The following is an 11,620-nucleotide window of genomic DNA, read 5'->3' on the forward strand; positions in this document are numbered from 1 at the left end:
AACTGTAAACAAATGAGCCCTTAGTTAGTGTCTCAAAGTTTTCTTTATGCAGGCAAAGGAACAGGAATGCTCCTTCAAGCCCTAGAAGTAAACTTGTGCATTCCTCCGGCTTGGCTTTGTCACACTTTCCAATAGTTTTACCGAATCCCTGGCCTTGTCTCAATGGAAAACATGGGTAGGAATGCCAGCAAACAAATGAATTGTCCATGTTTGTTTTTTTTGGAAGTTTCCAAATTCTCCCGTTCATCAATTTGGAATTAAAATAAGAATCGGAATCTGGTTATTAACACTAACATACTCAATGGCCATTTTATTATGTACCTCCTGTACCTAATAATGTACCCACTGAGTGTATGATCGTAGTCTTCTGCTGCTGTAGCCCATCCCCTTCAAGGTTCAAAGTGCTGTGTATTCAGAAATGCTCCTCTGTGGTTATTTGAGTCACTGACAACCTCACATCAGCTTGAACCAGTCTGGCCATTTTCCTCTGACCTCTTCCATTAACAAGACATTTTTGTCCACAGAACTGACACTTATCGGAAGTTTTTTTTTTGTTTTTCACACCATTCTCAGTAAACTCCAGAGAGTGCTGTGCGTGAAAAACCCAGGAGATTAAGAATTTCTGAAATACTCATTCACCCTGTCTAACACCAACAATAATTCCATGGTCAGTCACTTTTAGATCACATTTCTTCCCCATTCTGATGCTTAGTTTGGACAACAGCTGAACCCTTTGACCATGTCTGCATGTTTTTATGCATCAAGTGGCTAATTAGATGAGCAGGTGTATCGTGAAGTTTTTTTGTTTTGCGGCAGAAGTATCATGCAATACACTTAAAAATTACTATAGGTTAAAATAAAAATATAAAAAATAAATAGTACAATAAGAGAGCAAAATAATAAGGTTTTGTTCATGGGTTCAAGGTCTGTTCAGAAATCTGATAGTGGAGGGGAAGAAGCTGTTCCTAAAACACTTAAGCGTGTACGTTCAGGTTCCTGTACCTCATTTGTGATGATGGTAATGAGAAAAAGGCAGATCCTGAATAGTGAGGGTTCTTAATAATGCTTGCTACCTCTTGAGACACCACCTTTTGAAGATGTCGTTGATGGGAAAGACGCTCGTGCCCATGATAAAGCTGGCTGACTCTACACCTCTCTGCAGCTTTTATCAATCCTGTGCTTTGGAGCCTCCAACCAGGCAGGGATGTACCAGTTAGAATGCTCTTCATGGTATATCTGTTGAAATTTGCGAGAGTCTTTGGTGGCATACTGAATGTGTTGCCTTTATGGCAGTTATTTAGTTTATAATATTTTTGCTTAGTAATTCATTTGTTAGCATTCTAGTTAAAGTTAGGATTGTTTAAAGTTGTCTGTGAGAGATCGCGGCATGCGATGACGTCACATCCGGTTTCGCCACGTCGTGTGGGAAAATACCGGTTTGGAGAAACGGGAAGGTGGGGGGTCAAGACATGTGCGAGCACTAGCAGCAAGCAGCAAAGTTTTCTCTCTATGCACCAGGAACATTGTGAAGGCAATGCTTTTTCACCATACGTCAATGTGGAAGAGTGAGCAGTAAACGGTTAATCTTACTGTGATCCTGTCGTTATTGACAACGGTTTATCTCGGTGTTTAGTTCCGCGTTATTTTACACGCTGAGCGAGAACACTACACTGAATATCCCCAAACTTTTAATGTAGTATGGCCACTGCTGTATCTTCCTTATGAATACATCAATATTTTGGGTACAGGACAGGTCCTTTGATATGTTGGTCCCTAGAGACTTAAAGATGCCTGCCTTTTCCTCTGATGACCTCTCCACGGGGACTAGTGTGTGCTCTCCTGACTTCCACTTCCTGAAGTCCACAACCAGTTCTCTGGTAGGACTGACAGTGAGTGCAACGTTGTTGTTAAAACACTACCGCACAACTCATTTCTGTTTGGCTCCTCACCACTATCGAAGATTCTGCCAACAAAGTTGGTGTCATCAGCGAATTTATACATGGTGTTTGAAATGTGTCTAGCCACACAGTCATGAGTGTAGAGAGAGTGGAGCTGTGGGCTAAGCAGGCATTCTTGGGATGCCTGTGTTGATTGTTGCTGAGGAGGAGATGTTATTTTCGATCTGCACTGACTGTGGTCTCCCAATGAAGAAGTCAGGGATCCAGTTGCAGAGGGAGATACAGAGGCCCAGGTTTTGAAGCTTGTTGCTTAATACTGAGGGGATTATGGTGTTGAATGCTGAGCTGCAAGCAATAAACAGCAGCTTGACATGGGTTTGTTGATTAGTCAGGGTCTGAGAGGGTAAGTAAATCAGCCATGATGGAATGGCTGAGCAGACTCGATGGGCCAAATGGCTTAATTCTGTTCCTATGTCTGTTGCTTTGGAAGGCAAATGGAAGCAGATCTAAGTCATTTCTCAGGCAGGAATTGATATGTTTCATCTCAAACTCTTCATCACTGTGGATGCAAGTGCTACTGGGTGATAGTCATCGAGGTAGGTCACCGCTCTGCACTTGGGCACTGGTGTAATTGAAGCCTACTTAAAACAGGTGGGTATCTCAGACTGCCAAAGCAAGAAGTTAAAGAGGTCAGTGAATACTCCAGCCAGTTGCTCAGCACAGGTCTTTAGTACTTGCCCAGGTACTGAAGGCCTGGCTTGGATGCTTTACATGGGTTCACCCACCTGAAGGTTGCTCCAGCCTCAAATACTTCAAATATGGGGCTGGACATGGAAGGGAAGAAGTAGAACAATATTACAAAATTATTCTTTCCAATTCTACTCAATTTCAGAAGTTGAATCATTCTTGCTGTTGCTGTTGAGAAGTATTCATTCCCTTTTTAATTATCATTAATTAATTACATTTAAACTTTCAATAGATCTTGAGATTTCCCACGCCTGACATTGCCAGAATATTCCAGACAATGTCATCATATGATGCTATGCCCCTATCTGCCACAATGTCTTACTGTTACTACATGTACCTATCAGAGCCAGCTTTCAAGGTTTAGATGCTCTAACTCCTGGAGTATGGGTAGCTGGCTTGGCCCCCTTAAAAGATTCAGGAAAGTCTGCTAACTGGCAATCATGTTTTGGATGCCAAGGACTGAGCATTTAAGAAGGACCTGAAATAAGGTTCAGTCTTCAATCGTAAGTCTACTCGTGATTTCATCTAGTATTTGTCTTGTACTCTGATTCTCAATCCAGTTTGGAACCATGTTGCTGTCCTAACCTTGGATGCTCCAGGATTTGGGTCCAAGCCAAACTCATCAAGGGCTCTCATCACACTTACCATCTCACACCAACCTGAAAAGCAAGTACACCTCTTTATCCAAAACGATTATTGTCAATCAAGCAGTTTAATTTTCTCCCTTACTCCAATATGTTTCATGGTAATGAGCATAAATATCCATTAATAATATGAACATTGTTTAAATATGATTTTGTTAATTTTTTCCCTGGATAGACTGTAGTATTATCCTAGTTGTCTTTCAAAACTTCAGCATCACCCTGAAAGCAGAATGATGTCTATCATTAGACAGTGGTCCAGACTACGACTGTTCAACAAAAAAGTTTGCTTCTTAAGCATAATATAAATAGATGTCAGTTCTGGATGGGCATTCTTCTGGACCATCTTAGGCCTTTTCAATACATCAGTACATAAGAGATTACGATTTTTACCCTTTCATGAATCAGAAAATGCATAAAACACTCAGCATGTCAGGCAGGAAGTTGTCAAAAGCTGTTTCGCTTTCCACAGATGATGTCTGTGGAAATGCTAAGCATTTCCAAAATGATCTGTTTTAATTCTAGATTTCTCAGCTTGTGGTAATAATTATTACTCCTTATTTCTATCTAATCTGACTCTTGAAAACTTTTCAGTTGATGTAAGCATATGACTCAGTCAGGTAAACTTAATATTCAGTGGAGTCATGATTTAGAACCAATATTTGGAGTCAATAGATCATATTTGGCATCTCTGCAGGAGGTTTGGGAATAAAGTTAAAGACTGCCATCTAGAGAGGAAGTCCCGCAGAGTGCTCCATTTGTTGGAATGTATTCACAATCTGGTTCGAATCTGTAAAGCTAAACTTTCTGGCTACGGATAGTTGCCCTGTAGTTGAACTTTGAAACATCAGATCAACTAACAAATCTTTCTAGATGATGATGCACTATATATATTTACCTTCATGTCCAGAGCATAATGGCCATCACATTATGCACTGGAACTCAATAATGCATTTAAGACCACAAAGTTTTCTTAAGCATTTTAGTTTATGTCTAATCTTAACTGCTACAGTCCCAGTTTTCATAGTTGTAATTGCATCTATCATTAATTTTGGAAAATTGTTGAAAGGTAAATCCATTATCAAGGAGGTTTTTACATTCATTTTCTCTTCTTTATTCATTGTCAAAAGCTATTCAGTTTGTAAGGGATTTTGAAAAATTGGCTGAGAAAAAGTAAATAGTTGTCTGTCTTTGTTACATGGCGTGTGTTTAGTTAGTATCCCATGTTGTCAAGCCTCTATATTGATGGTCTGTCCATTAAAAAGCAGCCAAATTTAAAGGGGTAAATGCATTTAATTCCTTATTGCTCTCACCAATATTTCAACGCTTTGTGCAGATCAAATATTCTCCAATTCCCTGTTGAACTTCAACAGTCATTTTAAAGAATCTCTCTTCCTTAATTAGCTATCTTCTTCCATCTTTGAGTATTGATCATTTTCTGGGGTGAAGTTCATTGGATACTAATCATCATCTGAACTAGTGAGACCATTTTACACATGTAATCCTAGGCAGTGAATGGTTCAGACGTCAGAGTGGGTGGATAGTAACAGCTGAGCCTGGTCCAGCACTCAGTCAATATTGACCCATTTGCACATGATGCAGCAGTTGCTAATTAGGGACTGAGAGCTGATACCCATTATTCCTCTCCTTCTAACCCAGATATGCTAGCTCCAATTCAAGATTCAAGTACATTTATTATCAAAGTATATGCAGTATTCAACACTGAGATTTGTCTTCCCTACAGACAGCCACAAAACAAAGAAAAACCATTGAACCCACTCAAAGAAAAGCATCAAACATCGCCCCCCCCCCCCCCCACACACACACACACACAAGTAAGAAAAGACAAGTCACACAACCGGCAACAAAAATACAAACAGAAAACATAGAGTATAAAACACAAAATCAAAAGTCAAGGTATATTTCAGTTCAGCTCAGTTTTCATTATATGGAGGCCCCTGATTCAAACTCGCTCGTAATAGCAACAAAAATAGAGCGACCAGAAACCAGAAACACATGAACTGTGGCGTCTAATCCACAAACAGCTTTGATTAAACCTTGCTCCAGCACCACCCTCTGACAGCAGTGAGCGAGAGGCTGGTAGATGGTGCAGAACACCCCTTCACCTTCCACACTTGCCTCGGTCATTTCAATCATCCTTGGCACTTTAATCACCGAGACGTAGAGTCGATCATTGGCTCGCGTCCTGTCTCCAGGCTTCCTGGCCTCCTGGCCACATGCTTGGCTCGAGGCCTCATGGAACCCTCTCAGAGACAGCAAAGTGCTATACAATTGTAATGACAGTGTTGCTACAGCTGACACATTGTGCCTGGGGATCAAACCAAAGCTCTACCTGATCTTGGCTGTTGCTTATTAGCTTAGCCATTGTGCTACAAAGGCAAGGCTTGCAGAGCTTTAACTAATGAAGTCAAGAAAGAGGTCTGTCTCAGTGGACGCTTTTACTCTCTCATCATTTGCCTTCTGTCATCTTTGCGATATCTTTCATCTGCATTTCTCACTCAGACCATCTGTTAATCTGTTGCAAATAATTCATCATTTCCCTCACATGTAATGCTTCCTTCTTGCTATCTAAATGACTTTTGGATGACTGCAGTTCTTTTATTTCCTCCTATCACTGGGCTCTCGGCTTCTCTGATTCCCCTGCACTGGCCTCCTGTCCTTCACATGAAACAGACCACATTCCTAACAGAAAGTTAGATTCCAGTAGAGATGCAATTGTTTTGTCCCAGGAAGTGCCATTGTTATTGTTGTTCCCTACACCCCAGCATCATCATACTGAAGTGAACCATCAAATATTAACAAGAACAAAGAGATGACTTTTCATGCAGTTTATCAATGTACAAGCTGGTACGAGATTTCAGTTTTTGACATCAAATTGTCTGTCCTTTTTAAAAAACTCTTGAACCATTAGGAAGTGTCCAGGAGGTAAACAAGTAGATTAAAAGAAATTAAGTCTGACTGGCAGTAAATGACAATTGGTGTTATCCAGGGATTGCTATTGTCTCAACCTTTCACCCAGAATACAAACCGAGGAAGTGGCTTGCATGTGTTGCGTGATCCCTACACTAGAACACTGGGACTCGGGCAGCCTATCTTGGGCCCCATTTACAGTGCCGGCATCCCCAAGTGACTGAATGACAGATAAGTTGGACAGCACAAGAGTTGATCAGGATCTGGAGAAATCAATATTTTTTTAATTAAAATGTTGAAGAATCTAGAACAAAAGTAGAAATATGTTTGATGCACAGAAGGACTGTGATTTCATTACTTTTCAAATAGAGTAATGGGCTGAATGGCCATCTCCAGTTCCTATGCTTTTGTGTGCAATATCTGATCTTCATTATAATGCGAGAGGGATCATCCTCAGAGTACTCTCTCTTTTTTTGGCCTTCTATTTAGTGCATGATCTGGTCACTTTTACCCCTCTGTTTACAAATCATGAAAGGTCCTGTAAGATTATTAACTTTCAACGATTTGCATATATGAGAATTACTCCTCGGTACACTGTATATTTATTGATTTATTGAGGCACAGCACAGAGTAGGCCTTCCCAGCCCTTCTAACACCACCGACCAGCAACCCTGGCCTCAGGTTAAATGGCATTCTGAGCATGGTATCAGAAGTGTCAAAAGTACCTGAAAGTGGAAGGGTTCAATATACATAATTACGTATTATGCACTGGATAATTACATCGAAATACCTGTAGCAGTCAAATACAATATAACTCAGATTCCTGAAGAATTTAATATTAAATTATCCATAAATTATCCAGAAGATAAAGATGCATGGAGTTGTGGTTGATGAATTAGCATGCATAGAGATCAAGGTATCCAACAGAAAGCAGAGAGTTGGGATCAGCGGGAGTTTTGTTTCTTGGCAGTCAGTGGTAAGCAGAGTGCCGTGTGGGTCGGTGCAGGGCCCACAGCTCATCACACTATACATTAACAATTTGGGGAAACAAACCTTTTGCAGAGTTGTTAAGTTTGCTGTGACATTACATTGAGTGGAAAAACAAATTGTACAGAGGAAGCGGAGAGTCTGCAGAGAGATATAGATAGGTTAAGAGAGTGGGCAAGGGTCTGGCAGATGGAGAACATTGCTTGTAAATGAAAGGTCATCCACTTTGGAAGGAAAATAGAAGATCAGATTATTATTTAAATAGTGGAAGTTTGCAACAAGCTGTTCTGCAGAGAGACTTGGGAGGGCTTGTGGGTGAATAGCAAAAGTTTGGTGTGCCAGCTGCAACAGATTATCAAGAAGGAAAATGGAATGCTCTCCTTCGTTGCTAGAGGACTGAAATTAAAAGAGCAGGGAGGTTCTGCTGCAACTGTACAAAGTACTGATGAGGCCACACTTGGCGTACTGTGTGCAGTTCTGGTCTCCTTATTTGAGGAAAGCTATAATGAATTTGAAACTGGTGCAGAGGAGGTTCACAAGGTTAATTCCGGAGATGAGGGTGTTAATTAATAAGGAGAGATTTAGTCACCTGGGATTATACTCTCAGGAATTATGAAGAATGAGAAAGATCTCATATTGACATATAAATGATGAAAGTGATAGTTTAGATAGAAGCAGGAAAGAAGTTTCCACTGGTAAGTGAGACTGGAACTAGGGGATGTGGCCTCAGGACTTGGGAGAACAGATTCAGTAAAGAGTCAAAGATTCAAAGTACATTTATTATCAAAGAATGTATAAATTATGCAACCTTGAGATTTGTCTGCTTTCAGGCAGCCACAAAGCAAGAAGCCTGAAAGAACCCAACTTAAATAAAAAGCAAAATAAAGACCAACACCAAATGTGTAGCGAACACTAAAAAAACACAAATCATGCGAACAATAGAAGCGAGCAACAACATTCCAACCAAATCTAGTGTCGAGATCTGAATCCCTGGAGCAGCCCAGAGCAGGCCCAAGCCTGGGTCCCAGCTCATCATATTATGGAGCAAACCACCACGAAGCTTGCAGACACAAAGCACAGCAGTCAGGGCGGTCTCACAGCATCAGCATCATGGAAAGAGGAGTGAACATCACGGGAGAGTGAGGGAAATCGGCCCAACACTCTGCCTTTCCAGTCTATGTAGGCCAGTGATTAAATTGTTCAAACCACAGATTGTGCCTCACATTAGGACCTGGAACCCATGGCAGCAAAACACAAATAAATCTAGCAGGATGAAACACTGGGTCCAGGCCCAACCCAAATCCATTCTCGACATCTGCAAATCGGCTCGGCACTTAAAGCAATCCAACCTCACGCCTGGGTTAGTTGGACAGGTATCAAAACTCCTCTGTCTCAACTCCTCCTCTCGGAATCACCCACTCCAACTCCATCTGTGTTGATTTTGCAATGCTCCAGCATGCCTCTTCCCTTGAATTTGCTTCACCTCCACTCACCTCTTCATTGTTTGCGGGGATTGTTTACCACAATTTACTTCAGAAAAAGTGCAATTAATAATGGTTTTAGTCAAATTTTTGCAATTTGAACTACCAGTAAGCTGTCACTCACCTTCAGTAAAACTGCTTTTCCCTGAGAGTAGTGAATCTGTGGAATTCTCTGCCCAAGGAAGCAGGAGAGGCCACATTAAAGATACAGTTATAAAGACTTCTCCATAGCAAGGGAATTACAGTGAAAAGGCAGGTAGGTGGAACTGAGTCTGTGGTGAGATCAGCCATGATCTTACTGGATGCAGAGAAGGCTCAACAGGCCAGGTAGCCCACTCCTGCTCCTAATACTTATGTTCTTATGATATACGACATAAAAAGTGTTAATACTAATCTTCTTCCTATATTTCCAAAGCTCTAAGTATCACTATGGAAGTTATGTGAGCAAATAAATCAAGCAGGATGAATTGCCTGCATTCCTTCTATTTGTAATAAGTTATGTTAGTTACCATGTTTACATAAAGTTAATGCCTTCAGTTATAAGGACAATGCCATGAGTCTAATCGGGTGGTACTTTCTCTGTACAGTTTCACAGAAATAGTTAAATAAGAGAAAAAGATTCATACATTTTTATAGCTTCCTTGACACCTCTTCTTTGAAAGCCCTTTCAATATATCCCAAGGTGTTTTACAGACAAATAATTTTGAAGTGCAGGCACAGCAGAAATTTTGGATAAGTGACATCCAATTTGCCCTCAGCAAGTTGCACAAATATCTATAAAATGATGTTTCTTTGAGATGTTATTTGTGGATTAGATAGGGCTTCTCTACTTTTATGGCCACCTGAAAGAGAAGACAGTCCCGGTCCTCCAACAATGCACTCCCTTGCTGTTTTATAAAGGCTTCAATCTAGACTTCTGAGCTCCTAAGCATGGATAAGACTTAAACCCATAACCTTCTCTTTCTAAGGCAAGTATGTTATGGCTATGCCAGAGCTGATTTACTTGCATAAACTTTAAAGAATAAATGTACACTTGGTAGCCATTTTATTAGGTACACTTGTACACCAACTCATTAATGCAAATACCTAATGAGCCACTCATGTGGCAGCAACTCAATGTATAAAAGCATGCAGATATGGTCAAGAGGTTCAGTTGTTGTTCAGACCAAATGGCAGAATGGGGAAGAGATGTGATCGAAGTGACTTTGACCATGCAATGATTGTTGGTGTCAGACAGGGCGGTTTCAGTATCTCAGAAACTGCTGATCTTCTAGGATTTTCACGTACACCAGTCCCTAGAATTTACAGAGAATGGTACAAAAAAAGTCCAGTAAGTTTCAATTACATAGCTGAAAACGCCTTGTGAATGAAAGAGGGCAGAGGAAAATAGCCAGACTGGTTTATGTTGACAAGAATGTAACAGTAACACAAATAACCACCCATTACAACAGTGGTGTGTAGAAGAGCATCTCTGAACACATAATGCATCAGACATTGATTGAATGTTTGCCCTTCCTCTTGGGGGCAGTTTTTCATTGATTCCACTTATTGTGTATGGTAACATTTCTGACACTTGCTGATCCCCAAAAATGTAGCGGCGTGTAGCTTATATTAATACTAAGAGAGAGGGAGGGGAATTAGTTAGCATACCTATACCCAATTTTCATTTAGTAGCTGTAGCTGGAAGAATGGATACCAATATTATGGTGCTGATTTTTTCCAACGTTCATCTTGTGTTCACGACATAACTTCAGTCTCCTGTGCAGACTAAGTCTTTCGTTAATGACCTCCTCTTCCCTTGCACTGATTCATCAGGCCGAACATACCTAAGATTGATAATTACCGTTAATTAAAGTTTAAACTGTGATTTATGAAAAGCTTTTCCACCAGACCAAACCTAATAATACATCAAAGCAACAGGAACCAATGGAGATAATATCAGTCCATAAGAAGTATAAACCATTTTCCTTCTTAAGCAACTTGACAAACACCAGTGATTTTTAAAAGGAAAGCCTTGTATTGATTTTGATAATGCAATCTTCTGCATGAATTAAATTCATTCCAAGTCTTTTCACAGAGATGATGATAGGTTTCCCCTCTTTTTAAATGCAGAAAAAAATAGATTTCTCTTCAGATTTCCAGTCATATCAAAAGAAGTGATCAGCTTAAGTGATGATATACTATGCAAATTTGGTGTTTTAGCTTGTGAGATATTGAAAGTTATAATTTTTCTGCAATAATTCACAGAAATTTAAAAGATGCATTTGAGAATATTCATATTTCTGATCATGTGTTCCCATTATTCTGATAATATTTCTAATATCGCTAATTTTATCAGCAGCAATAAATTCAATATAATTTACAATCATCAATCTAAAATATCAGTTGCTTTACAAATAGGAATCTTTGATACTTTGTGTTTAAAGGCTGCAGGGACATTTGCACACAGTCTCTATCTCTGAACCTTTACATCGTTCTAGCACTTTAACATATATGTAATATTTGAAGAAAAGACACTTGATGGAAGTTTCCCCTCAAAATTTGAGTAAAGTCATGGTCAGACTCCTTAACTCTAAACTAACCTGAACAACATTTTCCCATGCAAAAAAGTGGGCATTAGAGCAAGGTAGTTGAGATGATACTTGCTGCTGGACACCCTTCCAACAAGAAAATTTCCAAAGAAATCCGGTTCATGTCCGGTAACATAATTTAGCCATCTGCTTGCCTAGAACCTAATTTTCACTTTAAATGATCAAATATGACCTAATACACAACTTGGACAAGTCAATGGATTAATCAGCACATACTGACATCATTTTCCTGGTTAATGTTCAATTTATTTAAAACATCAGTCTTCAGATTGTCTGCGAAGACACAGCAGCTGCTCACCGGGAATCTGTGAGAAATCTTCCAGGCATAAATTCCTTAAGCATTT

General features: G+C 39.9%; 1 long non-coding RNA gene across 1 annotated transcript; it reads right to left on the reverse strand.

Annotated features, from left to right (window-relative positions):
• Positions 1-9,799: 9,799 nt before the first annotated feature.
• LOC132390812 (uncharacterized) lies at positions 9,800-11,407 on the reverse strand. The gene is made up of 3 exons (XR_009511017.1): positions 11,268-11,407; positions 10,336-10,511; positions 9,800-9,980 (listed from the first exon to the last, which is right to left on the reverse strand). It is a non-coding gene; the product is annotated as an uncharacterized LOC132390812 (long non-coding RNA).
• Between the last annotated feature and the right edge of the window lie 213 nt (positions 11,408-11,620).

This window comes from Hypanus sabinus, chromosome 3 (assembly GCF_030144855.1).
Source record: "Hypanus sabinus isolate sHypSab1 chromosome 3, sHypSab1.hap1, whole genome shotgun sequence".
In the NCBI taxonomy this organism is placed as follows: domain Eukaryota; kingdom Metazoa; phylum Chordata; class Chondrichthyes; order Myliobatiformes; family Dasyatidae; genus Hypanus; species Hypanus sabinus.